Here is a 20,328-nt window from a genome sequence, read left to right as displayed (position 1 = left end):
TGCCGCTGGGAGTCGATGGTCATCCCAGAGGGGAAGTCGTAAGCCCACTTGTACTACTTCCAGTAAGCAATTGACTGTTCAACAGTCCTTTGCGAGGAAGATGAAATATCACAGCAGTCATCCTACTGCAAAGCGGATAACTGAGTCCTTGACAACTATGTTGGTGTTAGACGTGCGTCCGGTATCCGCCGTTAGTTCACAGGGAACTAGACAATTTATTGAGGCAGTGTGCCCCCGTTACCAAATACCATCTAGGTTCCACTTCTCTAGGCAGGCGATACCGAGAATGTACACGGACGTCAGAAAAAGACTCACCAGTGTCCTAAAAAATGCAGTTGTACCCAATGTCCACTTAACCACGGACATGTGGACAAGTGGAGCAGGGCAGGGTCAGGACTATATGACTGTGACAGCCCACTGGGTAGATGTATGGACTCCCGCCGCAAGAACAGCAGCGGCGGCACCAGTAGCAGCATCTCGCAAACGCCAACTCTTTCCTAGGCAGGCTACGCTTTGTATCACCGCTTTCCAGAATACGCACACAGCTGAAAACCTCTTACGGCAACTGAGGAAGATCATCGCGGAATGGCTTACCCCAATTGGACTCTCCTGTGGATTTGTGGCATCGGACAACGCCAGCAATATTGTGTGTGCATTAAATATGGGCAAATTCCAGCACGTCCCATGTTTTGCACATACCTTGAATTTGGTGGTGCAGAATTTTTTAAAAAACGACAGGGGCGTGCAAGAGATGCTGTCGGTGGCCAGAAAAATTGCGGGACACTTTCGGCGTACAGGCACCACGTACAGAAGACTGGAGCACCACCAAAAACTACTGAACCTGCCCTGCCATCATCTGAAGCAAGAAGTGGTAACGAGGTGGAATTCAACCCTCTATATGCTTCAGAGGTTGGAGGAGCAGCAAAAGGCCATTCAAGCCTATACAATTGAGCACGATATAGGAGATGGAATGCACCTGTCTCAAGTGCAGTGGAGAATGATTTCAACGTTGTGCAAGGTTCTGATGCCCTTTGAACTTGCCACACGTGAAGTCAGTTCAGACACTGCCAGCCTGAGTCAGGTCATTCCCCTCATCAGGCTTTTGCAGAAGAAGCTGGAGGCATTGAAGAAGGAGCTAACACGGAGCGATTCCGCTAGGCATGTGGGACTTGTGGATGCAGCCCTTAATTCGCTTAACAAGGATTCACGGGTGGTCAATCTGTTGAAATCAGAGCACTACATTTTGGCCACCGTGCTCGATCCTAGATTTAAAGCCTACCTTGGATCTCTCTTTCCGGCAGACACAGGTCTGCTGGGGTTGAAAGACCTGCTGGTGACAAAATTGTCAAGTCAAGCGGAACGCGACCTGTCAATATCTCCTCCTTCACATTCTCCCGCAACTGGGGGTGCGAGGAAAAGGCTCAGAATTCCGAGCCCACCCGCTGGCGGTGATGCAGGGCAGTCTGGAGCGACTGCTGATGCTGACATCTGGTCCGGACTGAAGGACCTGACAACGATTACGGACATGTCGTCTACTGTCACTGCATATGATTCTCTCAACATTGATAGAATGGTGGAGGATTATATGAGTGACCGCATCCAAGTAGGCACGTCACACAGTCCGTACTTATACTGGCAGGAAAAAGAGGCAATTTGGAGGCCCTTGCACAAACTGGCTTTATTCTACCTAAGTTGCCCTCCCACAAGTGTGTACTCCGAAAGAGTGTTTAGTGCCGCCGCTCACCTTGTCAGCAATCGGCGTACGAGGTTACATCCAGAAAATGTGGAGAAGATGATGTTCATTAAAATGAATTATAATCAATTCCTCCGCGGAGACATTGACCAGCAGCAATTGCCTCCACAAAGTACACAGGGAGCTGAGATGGTGGATTCCAGTGGGGACGAATTGATAATCTGTGAGGAGGGGGATGTACACGGTGATATATCGGAGGGTGAAGATGAGGTGGACATCTTGCCTCTGTAGAGCCAGTTTGTGCAAGGAGAGATTAATTGCTTCTTTTTTGGGGGGGGTCCAAACCAACCCGTCATATCAGTCACAGTCGTGTGGCAGACCCTGTCACTGAAATGATGGGTTGGTTAAAGTGTGCATGTCCTGTTTTGTTTATACAACATAAGGGTGGGTGGGAGGGCCCAAGGATAATTCCATCTTGCACCTCTTTTTTCTTTTCTTTTTCTTTGCATCATGTGCTGATTGGGGAGGGTTTTTTGGAAGGGACATCCTGCGTGACACTGCAGTGCCACTCCTAGATGGGCCCGGTGTTTGTGTCGGCCACTAGGGTCGCTAATCTTACTCACACAGCTACCTCATTGCGCCTCTTTTTTTCTTTGCGTCATGTGCTGTTTGGGGAGGGTTTTTTGGAAGGGACATCCTGCGTGACACTGCAGTGCCACTCCTAGATGTGCCCGGTGTTTGTGTCGGCCACTAGGGTCGCTAATCTTACTCACACAGTCAGCTACCTCATTGCGCCTCTTTTTTTCTTTGCGTCATGTGCTGTTTGGGGAGGGTTTTTTGGAAGGGCCATCCTGCGTGACACTGCAGTGCCACTCCTAGATGGGCCCGGTGTTTGTGTCGGCCACTAGGGTCGCTAATCTTACTCACACAGCTACCTCATTGCGCCTCTTTTTTTCTTTGCGTCATGTGCTGTTTGGGGAGGGTTTTTTGGAAGGGACATCCTGCGTGACACTGCAGTGCCACTCCTAGATGGGCCCGGTGTTTGTGTCGGCCACTAGGGTCGCTTATCTTACTCACACAGCGACCTCGGTGCAAATTTTAGGACTAAAAATAATATTGTGAGGTGTGAGGTATTCAGAATAGACTGAAAATGAGTGTAAATTATGGTTTTTGAGGTTAATAATACTTTGGGATCAAAATGACCCCCAAATTCTATGATTTAAGCTGTTTTTTAGTGTTTTTGGAAAAAAACACCCGAATCCAAAACACACCCGAATCCGACAAAAATAATTCGGTGAGGTTTTGCCAAAACGCGTTCGAACCCAAAACACGGCCGCGGAACCGAACCCAAAACCAAAACACAAAACCCGAAAAATTTCAGGCGCTCATCTCTAGTAGTTACTATTAAAAAATTGTGATTGTGAGAGAAGCGATTTGCATTTCAATTAACCATATATGTGAACATTTAGGCGGACAATACAGCAAACAATAGATTTCAAATACACTAGGATTGTGATTGACAATAAAACCATTGATATTTGAATCATTAATGTAATAATAGCTGGAGTGTTCATTGACATCCCGCTGCTACTTATTTTAATACTTTCTCTCCTACTTAAATTCTATCTTTTAATATTTCGCCTTTTTATCTTCAGTAGGTGGGGATTTATTAATTATATATACCTAATAAAAGTTATGTTTTAAAATTGATTATTTAATTAGAGTGGTGTGGTAGGTGGGGAATCATTAATTGTATACACTTATTAAAAGGTATATGTAATATTGATTATGAAACTCTAATTGACTTTGTGCACCATAATAATGCTGCCACTTTTTCTTTTTTTGTAACCCAGTTGTTCAATAGGCAGCAGGTAGCACGCCCCCATACATGCCCACAATTTCTTATGGGTTGACATTGTGAATGGGAGGTAATCGTCGAACTGAACCTGTGCGGGAACATCTTTTTGTCAGAAAAGGGGTAACGTCTAAACATTACCACCATATTTGGAGGAAATATGTGTCTTGGTGTGAATCCAAGGGGGCTCCTATGGAAGAGTTTCGGCTAGGACGTTTTCTCCATTTTCTACAAGCAGGTGTTGATGCAGGCCTAAAATTGGGCTCAATTAAGGTACAGATTTCAGCCTTATCGGTTTTCTTTCAGAAACAATTGGCCTCCCTTCCAGAAGTTCAGACCTTCGTGAAAGGCGTGTTGCACATCCAACCTCCATTTGTGCCTCCAGTGGCACCATGGGATCTTAATGTGGTGTTGCAGTTCCTTCAATCACATTGGTTTGAACCTTTACGGAAGGTGGAGTTGAAATTCCTCACTTGGAAAGTGGTCATCCTGTTGGCCTTGGCATCTGCAAAGCGGGTGTCTGAGTTAGCGGCCTTGTCTTACAAGAGCGCCTATTTAATCTTCCATGAAGACAGAGCTGAATTGAGGACACGTCAACAATTTCTGCCGAAGGTGGTTTCCTCTTTCCACATGAACCAACCTATTGTGCTGCCTGTGGCTACTGCCACCTTCGCTGAGTCAAAATCTCTGGATGTGGTCAGAGCTTTGAAGATTTATGTCACCAGAACGGCTCAGATTAGGAAAACAGAGACTCTGTTTGTCCTGTATGCTCCCAACAAGGTTGGGTGTCCGGCTTCCAAGCAGACCATTGCACGCTGGATCTGTAACACGATTCAGCATGCTCATTCCACGGCTGGATTGCCGTTACCGGAATCGGTGAAGGCCCATTCTACTAGAAAGGTGGGCTCATCCTGGGCGGCTGCCCGGGGGGTCTCGGCATTGCAACTTTGCCGAGCAGCTACAAGTTTGACACCTTGGCCGATGAAGACCTTAAGTTCGGTCAATCAGTGCTGCAGAGTCATCCGCACTCTCCCGCCCGTTCTAGAGCTTTGGTATAACCCCATGGTTCTATGGTGACCCCAGCATCCGCTAGGACGTATGAGAAAATAGGATTTTAATACCTACCGGTAAATCCTTTTCTCTTAGTCCGTAGAGGATGCTGAGCGCCCGTCCCAGTGCGTATTGTATCTGCAGTTATTAGTTGTGGTTACATACATGTTGTGTTACGTTTATTGTCAGCATGTTGCTGCAATTCTTCATGCCGTTGGCTTGTGTTCTGTTGAATGCCATATTGTGCGGCATGCTAGAGGTGTGAGCTGGTATGAATCTCACCTTAGTTTAACAATAATTCCTTTCCTCGAAATGTCCGTCTCCCTGGGCACAGTTCCTATAACTGGAATCTGTAGGAGGGGCATAGAGGGAGGAGCCAGGTCACACCCTTTCAAAGTCTTAAAGTGCCCATGTCTCATGCGGATCCCGTCTATTCTCCATGGTTCTATAGTGACCCCAGCATCCTCTACGGACTAAGAGAAAAATAAGAATTTACTCACCGGTAATTCTATTTCTCGTAGTCCGTAGTGGATGCTGGGTACTCCGTAAGGACCATGGGGTATAGACGGGCTCCGCAGGAGACTGGGCACTCTTAAAAGAAAGTTTAGGTACTATATCTGGTGTGCACTGGCTCCTCCCTCTATGCCCATCCTCCAGACCTCAGTTAGGGAAACTGTGCCCGGAAGAGCTGACATTACTAGGAAAGGATTTGGAATCCAGGGTAAGATTCATACCAGCCACACCAATCACACCGTACAACTCGTGATAACTATACCCAGTTAACAGTATGAACAATAACTGAGCCTCTCTCCACAGATGGCTCATACAATAACCCTTTAGTTAAGCAATAACTATATACATGTATTGCAGAGAGTCCGCACTTGGGACAGGCTCCCAGCATCCACTACGGACTACGAGAAATAGAATTACCGGTGAGTAAATTCTTATTTTCTCTGACGTCCTAGTGGATGCTGGGTACTCCGTAAGGACCATGGGGATTATACCAAAGCTCCCAAACGGGCGGGAGAGTGCGGATGACTCTGCAGCACCGAATGAGCAAACTCAAGGTCCTCCTCAGCCAGGGTATCAAACTTGTAGAATTTTGCAAAAGTGTTTGAACCCGACCAAGTAGCAGCTCGGCAAAGTTGTAAAGCCGAGACCCCTCGGGCAGCCGCCCAAGAAGAGCCCACCTTCCTCGTGGAATGGGCTTTTACTGATTTAGGATGCGGCAGTCCAGCCGCAGAATGTGCAAGCTGAATGGTGCTACAGATCCAGCGAGCAATAGTCTGCTTTGAAGCAGGAGCACCCAGCTTGTTGGGTGCATGCAGGATAAATAGCGAGTCAGTTTTTCTGACTCTAGCCGTCCTGAAAACATAAAGTTTCAGGGCCCGGACTACGTCCAGCAACTTGGAATCCTCCAAGTCCCTAGTAGCCGCAGGCACCACAATAGGTTGGTTCAAATGAAACGATTATACCATCTTAGGGAGAAATTGGGGACGAGTCCTCCATTCTGCCCTTTCCATATGGAAGATCAGATATGGGCTTTTACATGACAAAGCCGCCAATTCTGACACACGCCTAGTCCAAGCTAAGGCCAAAAGCATGACCACTTTCCACGTGAGATATTTTAGCTCCACGGTCTTAAGTGGCTCAAACCAGTGGGATTTTAGGAATCCAACACACGTTAAGATCCCAAGGTGCCACTGGAGGCACAAAAGGGGCTGAATATGCAGCACCCCTGTAACAACGTCCGAACTTCAGGCAGTGAAGCCAGTTCTTTTTGAGAAAAAAAGGGATAGGGCTGAAATCTTGGCCTTTATGGATCCTAATTTTAGGCCCATAGTCACTCCTGACTGTAGGAAGTGCAGGAATCGACCCCCCTGGAATTCCTCTGTAGGGCCTTCCCGGCCACACACCAAGCAACCTATTTTCGCCATATACAGTGAAAAAGTCTTGCTGTCACGTCTTTCCTAGCCTTTATCAGCGTAGGAATAACTGCATCCGGAATGCCCTTTTCCGCTAGGATCCGGCGTTCAACCGCCATGCCGTCCAACGCAGCCGCGGTAAGTCTTGGATCAGACAGGGTACCTGTTGCAACATGTCCTGACTGAGAGGCAGAGGCCATGGGTCCTCTGAGAGCATTTCTTGCAGTTCCGGGTACCGAGTCCTTCTTGGCCAATCTGGAGCAAAGAATATTGTTCACACTCCTCCGTTTATTACAATTCTCAGCCCTTGGGTCTGAGAGGAAGAGGAGGGAATATATAGACCGACTGGAACACCCACGGTGTTACTAGTGCGACCACAGCTATCGCCTGAGAGTCCCTTGACCCAGCGTAAAACCTTTTTTATCTTTTTATTGAGGTGGGACGCCATGTAGTCCACCTGAGGCAGTTTCCATCAATTTGCAAAACTGCGTGAAGACTTCCTGATGAAGTCACCACTTTCCCGGGTGGAGGTCGTGTCCACTCCCGGAATGAACACTGCTGACAGTGCGCTTACTTGATTCTCCGCCCAGCGAAGAATTCTGGTGGCTTCTACCCTCGCCACCCTGCTCCTTGTGCCGCCCTGGCGGTTTACATGAGCCCCTGCGGTCTGACTGGATCAGAACCGGTTGGTCGCGAAGCAGGAACTCCGCTTGACTTAGGGCGTTGTATATGGCCCTTAGTTCCAGGATATTGATGTGAAGGCAAGTCTGTTGGCTTGACCACAAACCTTGGAATTTTCTTCCCTGTGTAACTGCCCCCCACCCTCGGAGGCTTGCATCCGTGGTCACCAGGACCCAGTCCTGAATGCCGAATCTGCGGCCCTCGAGAAGGTGAGCACTCCGCAGCCACCACAGGAGAGACACCCTGGCCCTGGGGGATAGGGTGATTAACCGATGCATCTGAAGATGTGATCCGGACCACTTGTCCAGTAAGTTCCATTGTCCTTGCATGGAACCAGCCGAAGGGGATGGCCTCGTATGATGCCATCATCCTTCCCAGGACTCGGGGTGCAGTGATGCACTGACACCTGTTTTGGTTTTCAATGGATTCCTGACCAGTGTCATGAGCTCCTGAGCTCTCTCTATCGGGAGATAAACCCTCTTCTGGTCTGTGTCTAGGATCATGCTTAGGCGAGGCAGATGAGCTGTAGGAACCAACTGCGACTTTGGAATATATAGAATCCAGTCGTGTTGCCGTTTCACTTCCAGAGAAGGTGATACGCTGTCCAGCAACTGCTCTCTTGATCTCGCTTTTATGAGGAGATCATCCAAGTATGTGATAATAGTGACACCTTGCTTCCGCAGGAGCACCATCATATCCGCCATTACCTTGGTGAAATTGGTAATGACAATCCCGTACCGCAATTCTGAGGTACGCCTGATGAGGTGGATAAATGGGGACACGAAGGTATGCATCCCTTATGTCCCGATTAATTTCAGGCATGCAATGACCGCTCTTAGCGATTCCATCTTGAACCTGAACCTTTTCAGGTATATGTTCAGGGATTTTAATTCAATATGGGTCTAACTGAACCGTCTGGTTTCGGGATTATAACATGGTCGAATAATAACACCCTCTTGTTGAAGGAGGGGACCCTTGACCACCACCTGTTGAAGATACAATTTACGAATTGCAGTTAACACTGGCTCCCTCTCTTGGGGGGAAGCCCGCCGGGTCCTCGGTGAGGGGGCATCTTCTCACAGTCCAGCCTGTATCCCTGCGATACAATTTCTATTGCCCAGGGATCTAACAGGGAGTGAACCCACTTGTGGCTGAACTTACGAAGGCGTGTCCCCACCGGGCCTATCTCCGCCTGTGGAGCCCCAGCGACATGCGGTGGATTTTTGTAGAGGCCGGGGAGGACTTCTGTTCCTGGGGACTAGCTGTGTTGTACAGCTTCTTTCCTCTGCCCCCGGCTCTGACAACAAAGGACGCACCTCAGACTTTCTTGTTTCTTTATTCGAAAAGCTGCATTTAATAATGTCGTGCTTTCCTAGGCTGTGCAGGAATATAAGGCAAAATATCAGAATTACCAGCTATAACTGTGGAGACCAGGCCCGAGAACCTTTCTCCACACAATCCTCAGCCTTCCATATGCCTCTTAAGTCGGCATCATCTGTCCAATGTATATTCTACAGGACACCTCAAGCAGAAATCGACATAGCTTTTGTCTCTAGGACCCAGTATACTCATGTCCCTTTGGGCATGCTTATAATTATATATCTATCACTTAAGACAGCATCTTAAAATATTTATATGCATACTAGGGTCTCAATCTCTGCTGATAAGGTACCTGTCCACGCTGCCACAGCGCTATAAACCCATGCCGACACAATCGCCGGTCTGGGTAGTATACTAGAATGTGCACACTATCTGCAGGATCCCTGAGAATAGCTAGTGCAAACAGGACACCCAAGGAGGAGATTCTCAACACATCCTGGCCCTAGTGGGGAAAGGATACAGCCTGAGAATTCTCTTGTGGGAAGCTGCCGTCTCTTGTCTGGAGATTCCCGCTCTTTTTCCTCATGAGAGGAGGGAAATTTACCTCAGCATTCTTCCCCTTAACATGTGTACTCTTGTGTCAGGGACAGATGAGTCATCAGTGATATGCAAATCATCTTTTATTCCAATAATCATATATTGAATATCTTTTAGCCCTCTTGGCTGTAACTTTGCATTATCGTAGTCGACAGTGGAGTTAAACTCCGTGTCGATACTTTGTTATTTTGGATAGTGAACATAGAGAGACTCTGAAGGACTCTGTGACATAGGGACAGACCAGGGTAGATTTCCTTTCTGTTCCCTAACCTTTTGTGCAATAATTTTACCTCAGCACTTACACATATCCAAACAGGTGTCGGCGTTGTTGACGGAGACACCCTCCCACACACTTATCCGCTCTATCACCTCCTTAGAGGAGCCTTTTACCTCAGACATGTCGACACACGCGTACCGACACACCACACACACAGGGGATGCTCTATTTGAAGACAGTTCCCCCACCAGGCCCTTTGGAGAGACAGAGAGAGAGTATGCCAGCACACACCTCAGCGCTATATAATACAGGGATGTACACTATACTGAGTGATTTTTCCCCTATAGCAGCTTATATACACAGTTTTTCGCCTAAATTTATGTGCCCCCCCTCTCTTTTTTACCCTTTGTGTACCAGGATACTGCAGGGGAGAGCCTGGGGAGCTTCCTTCCAGCTGAGCTGTGAAGAGAAAATGGCGCCGGTGTGCTGAGGAAGAAGGCCCGGCCCCCTCAGCGGCGGGCTTCTGTCCTTTTATGTACTTTAATGGCGGGGGTTAATGCACATATACAGTTTATCAGACTGTATTATGTGCTTTTCGCCAAGTAAGGTAATCTAATTGCTGCCCAGGGCGCCCCCCACCCCCCCAGCGCCCTGCACCCATCAGTGACCGGAGTGTGTGGTGTGCTAAGGGAGCAATGGCGCACAGCTGCAGTGCTGTGCGCTACCTTAATGAAGACCGGAGTCTTCAGCCGCCGATTTTCAACTTCTCTTCGTTCTTCTGGCTCTGCAAGGGGGGCGGCGGCGCGGCTCCGGGACCGGACGACCGAGGACTGGGCCTGTGTTCGATCCCTCTGGAGCTAATGGTGTCCAGTAGCCTTAGAAGCCCAAGCTAGCTGCAAGCAGGTAGGTTCGCTTCTCTCCCCTCAGTCCCACGTAGGAGTAAGTCTGTTGCCAGCAGATCTCACTGAAAATAAAAAACCTAACAAATACTTTCTTTTCTAGGAAGCTCAGGAGAGCCCCTAGGGTGCATCCAGCTCTGGCCGGGCACAGATACTAACTGAGGTCTGGAGGAGGGGCATAGAGGGAGGAGCCAGTGCACACCAGATATAGTACCTAATCTTTCTTTTAAGAGTGCCCAGTCTCCTGCGGAGCCCGTCTATACCCCATGGTCCTTACGGAGTACCCAGCATCCACTAGGACGTCAGAGAAATGATTTACGGGTAGGTAATAAAATCCTATTATTTTCGGCTGCAAGGTGTTTGCTGGGAAGGAAGACTATGGAAACTGTTTATGTTTTCTGATAAATGCCCCCTGCAGTCGTCATCTCTGTTGTTTTCCAGTTAATTCGGTCTGTGCCTAGAGGACACCAGACACAGAAGGACTGAGACATGCACTGTCTATCCGTTCATGGGTCCCCTGTAACATTGTGCTAGTTTGTAAATGTCACTGCGTCACTGTCTGTATGGTATGTTCTCCAAGTTTGTACAGCACAAAGCACTGTGTCTATATTGGGTGTGGTATGTAAGGTCGACAGTAAGTAGGTCGACAATGTTACTGTTATTTAGCGTCTTTCTCCCAACAGGTCTCAGAGCACTTTACAATACTGCAGACTGTGAGGTCTTGGTCACGCTCACTTGCCATTTTCTCAGTAATTATCCATTCTTACAATCTAATTTAACTCTCACAAACACGTTTAGAGTGCATTTTTGTCAGAAGGTAATTAACCTAACAGTAGGTTTTTGGACTATGTGGAAGGAACTCAATGTACACAGAGAGGGAACATGTAAACTCCACACTAAATGGTTCTTGGTGGGAACTGAACCCAAGACGGGCCTATGGAGCAGCAATGCTAGCCACTGTGCATGTGTGCTGTTTCGTATTGGTTTTCTAAAAATTGGGTTACTGTAGCTAACAGGTCAATACTAAATTGTAATGTCAGCCAGCAAAGCCCCGCATAGCTCTTTCCCAAGATTCCATTTTCTCTGTCATCCAACTCAACCATAAATATTTTTGCAGAGATGTTTGCACATCCCATTAGTCTTTCCCTTCAGTTATTGCATTAATAACATTGAGGAACCACCTTAATTAAAAAAAATAAGAATTTACTTACCGATAATTCTATTTCTCATAGTCCGTAGTGGATGCTGGGGACTCCGTCAGGACCATGGGGATTAGCGGCTCCGCAGGAGACAGGGCACAAAAGCAAGCTTTTAGGATCACATGGTGTGTACTGGCTCCTCCCCCTATGACCCTCCTCCAAGCCTCAGTTAGGTACTGTGCCCGGACGAGCGTACACAATAAGGAAGGATCTTGAATCCCGGGTAAGACTCATACCAGCCACACCAATCACACCGTACAACTTGTGATCTGAACCCAGTTAACAGTATGATAACAATGAAGTAGCCTCTAAAAAAGATGGCTCACAACAATAATAACCCGATTTTTGTAACAATAACTATGTACAAGTATTGCAGACAATCCGCACTTGGGATGGGCGCCCAGCATCCACTACGGACTATGAGAAATAGAATTATCGGTAAGTAAATTCTTATTTTCTCTAACGTCCTAGTGGATGCTGGGGACTCCGTCAGGACCATGGGGATTATACCAAAGCTCCCAAACGGGCGGGAGAGTGCGGATGACTCTGCAGCACCGAATGAGAGAACTCCAGGTCCTCCTCAGCCAGGGTATCAAATTTGTAGAATTTTACAAACGTGTTTCCCCCTGACCACGTAGCTGCTCGGCAAAGTTGTAAAGCCGAGACCCCTCGGGCAGCCGCCCAAGATGAGCCCACCTTCCTTGTGGAATGGGCATTTACAGATTTTGGCTGTGGCAGGCCTGCCACAGAATGTGCAAGTTGAATTGTACTACAAATCCAACGAGCAATAGTCTGCTTAGAAACAGGAGCACCCAGCTTTTTTGGGTGCATACAATATAAACAGCAAGTCAGACTTACTGACTCCAGCCGTCCTGGAATTATATATATATATATATATATATATATATATATATATATATATATATATATTTATATATTTTTTCAGGGCCCTGACAACGTCTAGCAACTTGGAGTCCTCCAAGTCCCTAGTAGCCGCAGGCACCACAATAGGTTGTTTCAGGTGAAACGCTGACACCACCTTAGGAAGAAACTGGGGACGAGTCCGCAGTTCTGCCCTGTCCGAATGGAAAATCAAATATGGGCTTTTGTAAGACAAAGCCGCCAATTCTGACAATCGCCTGGCCGAGGCCAGGGCCAACAGCATGGTCACTTTCCATGTGAGATATTTCAAATCCACAGATTTGAGCGGTTCAAACCAATATGATTTGAGGAATCCCAACACTACGTTGAGATCCCACGGTGCCACTGGAGGCACAAAAGGGGCTGTATATGCAATACTCCCTTGACAAATGTCTGGACTTCAGGAACTGAAGCCAATTCTTTCTGGAAGAAAATCTACAGGGCCGAAACTTGAACCTTAATGGACCCCAATTTGAGGCTCATAGACACTCCTGTTTTCAGGAAGTGCAGAAATCGACCTAGTTGAAATTTCTTCGTGGGGCCTTCCTGGCCTCACCCACGCAACATATTTTCACCACATGTGGTGATAACGTTGTGCGGTCACCTCCTTCCTGGCTTTGACCAGGGTAGGTATGACCTCTTCCGGAATGCCTTTTCCCTTAGGATCCGGCGTTCAACCGCCATGCCGTCAAACGCAGCCGCGGTAAGTCTTGGAACAGACATGGTACTTGCTGAAGCAAGTCCCTTCTTAGCTCCCGAGGCCATTAGTCCTCTGTGAGCATCTCTTGAAGTTCCGGGTACCAAGTCCCTCTTGGCCAATCTGGAGCCACGAGTATAGTTCTTACTCCTCTACGTCTTATAATTCTCAATACCTTTGTTATGAGAAGCAGAGGAGGGAACCCATACACCGACTGTTACACCCACGGTGTTACCAGGACATCCACAGCTATCGCCTGAAGGTCTCGTGACCTGGCGCAATACCTGTCCCGTTTTTTGTTCGGGCGGGACGCCATCATGTTCACCTTTGGTCTTTCCCAACGGTTCACAATCATGCGGAAAACTTCCCTATGAAGTTCCCACTCTCCCGGGTGGAGGTCGTGCCTGCTGAGGAAGTCTGCTTCCCAGTCGTCCACTCCCGGAATGAACACTGCTGACAGTGCTATCACATGATTTTCCGCCTAGCGAAAAATCCTTGCAGTTTTGCCACTGCCCTCCTGCTTCTTGTGCCGCCCTTTCTGTTTACGTGGGCGACTGCCGTGATGTTATCCCGCTGGATCAATACCGGCTGACCTTGAAGCAGAGGTCTTGCTAAGTTTAGAGCATTATAAATTTGCTCTTAGCTCCAGTATATTTATGTGGAGAGAATTCTCCAGACTTGATCACACTCCCTGAAAATTTTTTCCCTGTGTGACTGCTCCCCAGCCTCTCAGACTGGCCTCCGTGGTCACCAGCATCCAATCCTGAATGCCGAATCTGCGGCCTTCTAGAAGATGAGCACTCTGTAATCACCACAGGAGAGACACCCTTGTCCTTGGATATAGGGTTATCCGCTGATGCATCTGAAGATGCGATCCGGACCATTTGTCCAGCAGATCCCACTGAAGAGTTCTTGCGTGAAATCTGCCGAATGGAATCGCTTCGTAATAAGCCACCATTTTTACCAGGACTCTTGTGCAATGATGCACTGACACTTTTCCTGGTTTTAGGAGGATCCCGATTAGCTCGGATAACTCCCTGGCTTTCTCCTCTGGGAGAAACACCTTTTTCTGGACTGTGTCCAGAATCATCCCTAGGACCAGCAGACGTGTCGTCGGAACAACTGCGGTTTTGGAATATTTAGAATCCACCCGTGTTGTCGTAGAACTACTTGAGATAGTGCTACTCCGACCTCCAACTGTTCTCTGGACCTTGTTCTTATCAGGAGGTCGTCCATTTTCTTTGAAGACGAATCCTCATTTCGGTCATTACCTTGGTAAGGACCCGGGGTGCCTTGGACAATCCAACGGCATCGTCTGAAACTGATAGTGACAGTTCTGTACCACGAACCTGAGGTACCCTCGGTGAGAAAGGCAAATTTTTGGGACATGGAGGTAAGCATCCCTGATGTCCCCGGACTCCCGGTTCGCTATCACTGCTCTGAGTGACTCCATCTGGATTTGAACCTTTTGTAAGTGTTCAAATATTTCAGATTTAGAATAGGTCTCACCTAGCCTTCTGGCTTCAGTACCACCATATAGTGTGGAATAATACCCCTTTCCTTGTTGTAGGAGGGGTAATTTTATTATCACCTGCTGGGAATACAGCTTGTGAATTTTTTTCAATACTGCCTCCCTGTCGGAGGGAGACATTGGTACAGCAGACTACAGGAACCTGCGAGGGGGAAACGTCTCGACATTCCAATCTGTACCCCTTGGATACTACTTGTAGGATCTAGGGGTCCTGTACGGTCCCAGCGTCATGCTGAGAACTTGGTAGAAGCGTTGAAGGGCTTCTGTTCCTGGGAATGGGCTGCCTGCTGCAGTCTTCTTCCCTTTCCTCTATCCCTGGGCAGATATGACTCTTATAGGGACGAAAGGACTGAGGCTGAAAAGACGGTGTCTTTTTCTGCAGAGATGTGACTTAGGGTAAAAAACGGTGGATTTTCCAGCAGTTGCCGTGGCCACCAGGTCCCATGGACCGACCCCAAATAACTCCTCCCCTTTATACGGCAATACATCTTTGTGCCGTTTGGAATCTGCATCACCTGACCACTGTCGTGTCCATAAACATCTTCTTGCAGATATGGACATCGCATTTTCTCTTGATGCCAGAGTGCAAATATCCCTCTGCGCATCTCGCATATATAGAAATGCATCCTTTAAATGCTCTATAGTCAATAAAATACTGTCCCTGTCAAGGGTATCAATATTTTTAGTCAGGGAATCCGACCAAGCCACCTCAGCTCTGCACATCCAGGCTGAGGCGATCGCTGGTCGCAGTATAACACCAGCATGTGTGTGTATACTTTTTAGGATATTTTCCAGCCTCCTATCAGCTGGCTCCTTAAGTACGGCCCTATCTGTAGAAGGTACCGCCACTTGTTCTGATAAGCATGTGAGCGCCTTATCCACCCTAAGGGGTGTTTCCCAACGCGCCCTAACTTCTGGCGGGAAAGGGTATACCGCCAATAATTTTCTATCGGGGGAAACCCACGCATCATCACAAACTTCATTTAATTTATCTGATTCAGGAAAAACTACAGGTAGTTTTTTCACATCCCACATAATACCCTTTTTTGTGGTACTTGTAGTATCAGAAATATGTAACACCTCCTTCATTGCCCTTAACGTTTGGCCCTAAAGGAAAATACGTTTGTTTCTTCACCGTCGACACTGAAATCAGTGTCCGTGTCTGGGTCTGTGTCGACCGACTGAGGTAAATGGGCGTTTTACAGCCCCTGACGGTGTTTGAGACGCCTGGACAGGTACTAATTTGATCGCCGGCCGTAATTCCATAAATAAGCCATCCATTCCGGTGTCGACTCCCTAGAGAGTGACATCACCATTACAGGCAATTTGCTCCGCCTCCTCACCAACATTTTCCTCATACATGTCGACACACACGTACCGACATACAGCACACACATAGGGAATGCTCTGATAGAGGACAGGACCCACTAGCCCTTTGGGGAGACAGAGGGAGAGTTTGCCAGCACACACCAAAATGCTATAATTATACAGGGACAACCTTTATATAAGTGTTCCTCCCTTATAGCATTTAATATATATTCATATCGCCAAATCAGTGCCCCCCCTCTCTGTTTTAACCCTGTTTCTTTTTCATCCACTAGGGGTCACTGGAGTACTCTTGGGATATGGACGGGCGCAGCCGAGCAAAGGCACTGAATATTTAAATTTAGGACTCTCCACCCCTCCATATCCCCGAGTACCTCAGTGTACGACCTCAGTGTTTTTTCGGTGCTCACAGCACTAACATCGGCTTGTGGGAAGATTCCCACATTTGGTGGAAGATTTTATTAAATTTTTCATTTTTACTTTTTATTTTTACACTTCCCTTCCCAGTTTCTAGAAAAACATGGGTCCGGGATGGTGCCGCTGCAAGGCAGCGCATGGCGTGTCGGTCCTCACAAAGAGCACCCTCACAGCCACAGGCAGCCCACTGTCTCCTGCAAAGAGCTGGACGGAGCTTACAGAAAAAGCCCCGTCACAGCCAGGAACAAGCTGGACGGAGCTTACAGAAAGAAGCCCCGTCACAGCCAGGAAGAAAGCCCCGTCACAGCCAGGAACAAGCTGGACGGAGCTTACAGGAAGAAGCCCTGTCATAGCCCTCACTACATGCGGCACGACGAGCAAGGTATGGTGGGGTGTCAGGGCGGTCAGCTCACGCTGCCGCCCTGCTGTGTGGGGAAAGTGCTCCTTTACCGATGGCCGCCGCTGATACATACTCCCGCCGCTGCTTACAGGTGCCGCCGCTGATTATCCAGCCACCGCTGTGCGAGGCCGCCCGAGCCAGCCACTCTACGCTGCCGCTATCTAGGGGAAACAGCTCGGAGCGGCCGCACGTCACTCAGAGACGCCGGCCGCTCTTCCAGCGCTGATTACCCGGCCACCGCAGCCCGCCGCTGATTACCCGGCCACTGCTGTAGGAGAGGCGCCGCCCGCTCTTCCGGACGCAGCTCCCCGGCGCTATACACAGCGCTCCACTGCTTCCGCTAGGCTCCCTGCACCCGCTCCCGTCCGCTGCAGGTAACATGGGGGAGAAGCTACCTCACAAGCAGCGCAGCTGCAGGGGGGGTGAGGGGGAGTAAATGCCCAGAGCAGCAGCACCATATAGCAAGGCTGCATGGGTTAAGAAGTCATAGGCTGTTCAGCTTTTTAAACAGACAGTTAGTTATAGGCTATCAGTGTCATAACCTAAACTATGTTTCTAACTGTAAGCATGGCAGCCATTTTTAGCCATGTTTCCTGGTTTTTCTGTTAAGGCTGCCATATAATGTTAATACAAAATTCACTGCAGGCAGTGTTTATATTAACTGGAAGGCTAACTAAAGGCATGTATTGTAAACTGCATGTATTTTACTGTATACTAGACCTGTGATTATCACTGTATAATAGGCTATTAAGCCTATATTAACACTGCAGCAGGTATTGTAATCTGTCCTGTGATTTTCAGTGTAAGCATGGCATGGGGGCCATTTTAATCATTACTGTTTCTTCCAGTTTATAATTCCAGAACATTCCGGCCATACACCTCTACTCCACAAGGAGGCGCAGGGGTGTTAGTGGGAATTTTGGTTCAGGTTTCACATAAGTTAGCCATGTAAACTGTATTTCGACATAATTCTGGAACATTCCTGCCCTACATCTCTAAGCCACCAGAGGCGCAGGGGTGTTAGTGGGAATTTGGTTCGGGTTTCACATGCCCATGTGAACTGCTTTTCACATAAAGAATACTCTGGTTTCTCTTCACATCGAAGAAATCTTTTGCTTTTACTAAAGATTTCCGTAGAGAGAAACAACCATGAGTTTCATATCAATATGCTGTTCAGCAATAAGATATATATATGACACATAATAACTTCAATAGGTCGTGCAAGTGTCTGTCTGTTGCCTATTGTGGTGTCTGTCTACATAGCGAGTAAGGCTCTAGCGCAGACTAAAAATAATTTTAAACATTGGCAATTCAAATTAAAGGAGCGGTAACATCGGAGTCTCGGAAGTTACTCCGCCAGCTCTAACAAAAGACAGTCTTTCCAAAGGGCCAATTTCCCTTTGGGTACCAGAGTGTTTATTTGACTGGTCTTATAATTTAATGCACGATTCTATGTCAAATCTCACACCGAACGAGTGAGAAGGGTACATTAGTCCAGCACTCAGATAGTGCGGGGTTTTTGACAACCATACATAATCGTTTCCAAAATGACGCGATCCGCCATTGGTAAATGCGTCTCTGTCAAACATTATAAAAACCCAGGATACATTTGGGTCACTAGACTCTATGTATGAAACAATGACGATCACTGTTAAAAGAAGCTGCAGAGTATATCTGTAAAGCTTCTGCTAACGCCGGTTACTTTCATCGTCGCTAGTTTAAGCGCGACAAGGCCAGAGCTTGTTTGCTCCTAAATTTGATATTCAGCCATTACCGCATCCAGTATCAAAACGCAAATACTTGTACCGGCGTTTAATCCCTTTAGACTTCAGTTTTTTTTTCCCAAAACGGTGGTACAAAACAGTCACGCCTTGTAACGACAGGACGCTACAGTCAGCATGCCAGTGATTTGATGACCTCTTTTCCAATTGTGGAAGCGCGTCTTTACATGTTACATTTGCGGGGTTTCCAGACTTCAACTCATGGATGTCTCAGCTATTTACAGATTAAAAGACAAGACTGCCTCTGTCGAACGGTTTGGCAGGTTGCCATTTAGTCTCTGCTGGTTTTCAGCTGTCTTTATAAACCAGGCAGTAGTACACCAACAGAGTCAGGGTTACTTATTCCTCTCTGTTTGAAAAAACCAGACAGCTCCGTCGCAATCTCAATCAGCAAGTCAGTTACTGCAGTGGGAAAATGGATTTTCTCATGTTAGTATTTGCTTATTGGAGCCACAAAATGGCATAATTGCACTTGTTCTTCACAATGCGTATTTACCCATTCCGGTTTGTTCATCACAGGTTCTAGCGTTTGCAAATCGCCACAACCATTAACCATTTCAGGTCTACCGTTTCTTATCGCCTCGGGTATTTACCAAAGTGATGTTGGTGATGATAGCTCATCTCACATAAGAACTCTGTCTCAACAGAGTTTCTTTATCTTAGATGATCTGCTCATAAGAACTCTGTCTCAACAAAGTTCCTCTAACTTGCGCTACTAATGTATACTGCAGTGGCAGATCAAGTTCAAAAACAATCGCATCAAATTCCTAGGTAAGATTATAAATACGGTAAATCAAAGACATTTACCTACTACACCAGTAAGAACAAATGTACATCTAGTAATTAGTGCAAAACACGCACACTAGCGGTACATTGGTGTATTCACCTGTAAGAATAATGATGTGTTTCAAAGCGATTTAGTTCAACGCCCTTCACTCGCGTTTCCCACAGAGGGGCGAGGGTGTATATACTCTGGACGAGAGTCGCAGAGGTTCAGGAGTTGTAGTTAAAAAAGATCAGCGACAAAGGTTCTAAAACGGATTACGACAGATTGCTGTCGATAAATGTCCTGGAACTCCGTGCATTTTACAATGCACTACATGCTTCGCTTTCAGTCTGACCAGGGGCAGTCAGACAACGCAACGGCAGTTGCATACACAACAACCAGGGAGAACCAAAAAGCCGCATGACAATGCGGCAGGTAACTCGAATCCTCAATTGCTCAGAACACCATTATGTGGAAATGTCAACGAGGTTCATTCCGTGAGTGGACATCTGTTACACAGATGATCTCACCCGTCAGGATTTAGATCCTGAAAACTGGACATTAAATCCACAGGTGTTTCATATGTGAGTCCACAGAAGGGGGTTACCCTCATGTATACATGATGGCATCTCGCCACAATTACAAAAGCTCAGTATGTGTAACAAGGGCAGTGGCGGTGGAGTCTCTCACATTCATGTGGTCATTCAGCATCGTGTATCTGGCTCCACCATTTTTCCGCTGCTCTCTCCGTTGCCAAAACGGATCATAAGACAGTTGTCAAAGTCATACTAGTGATATCTCATGGGTTTCGGAGAGCTTGCTTCTCGAATCTCCAAGGAATACTTGCACACGATCTTGGCCCGCTCATAATACGTCCAACCTGTTACAACAGGGAACGTTCTGTTACCCATAGTTACCTATGTACCTATTACCTATGTACCGCAGCTGCGGTTGACGGGGTGAGGGTTCAGACCTCCCTCTTAAGAAATAGGGCATTACAGTATTGGTTATACCAACCATGTTACGAGCTAGTAAGCCACTTAAGGCAGCTCA

The 20,328-nt window shown here is 47.4% G+C and overlaps 1 non-coding gene across 1 annotated transcript; it reads left to right on the top strand.

Moving 5' to 3' along the window:
* The first annotated feature begins 17,806 nt into the window (after nt 1-17,806).
* Nucleotides 17,807-17,926, top strand: LOC134913530 (U5 spliceosomal RNA). The gene has a single exon (XR_010177274.1). It is a non-coding gene; the product is annotated as a U5 spliceosomal RNA (small nuclear RNA).
* The last annotated feature ends 2,402 nt before the right edge of the window (nt 17,927-20,328 follow it).

This window comes from Pseudophryne corroboree, chromosome 4 (assembly GCF_028390025.1).
Source record: "Pseudophryne corroboree isolate aPseCor3 chromosome 4, aPseCor3.hap2, whole genome shotgun sequence".
In the NCBI taxonomy this organism is placed as follows: Eukaryota; Metazoa; Chordata; class Amphibia; order Anura; family Myobatrachidae; genus Pseudophryne; species Pseudophryne corroboree.
This window is presented reverse-complemented; position numbering and strand designations above follow the sequence as displayed.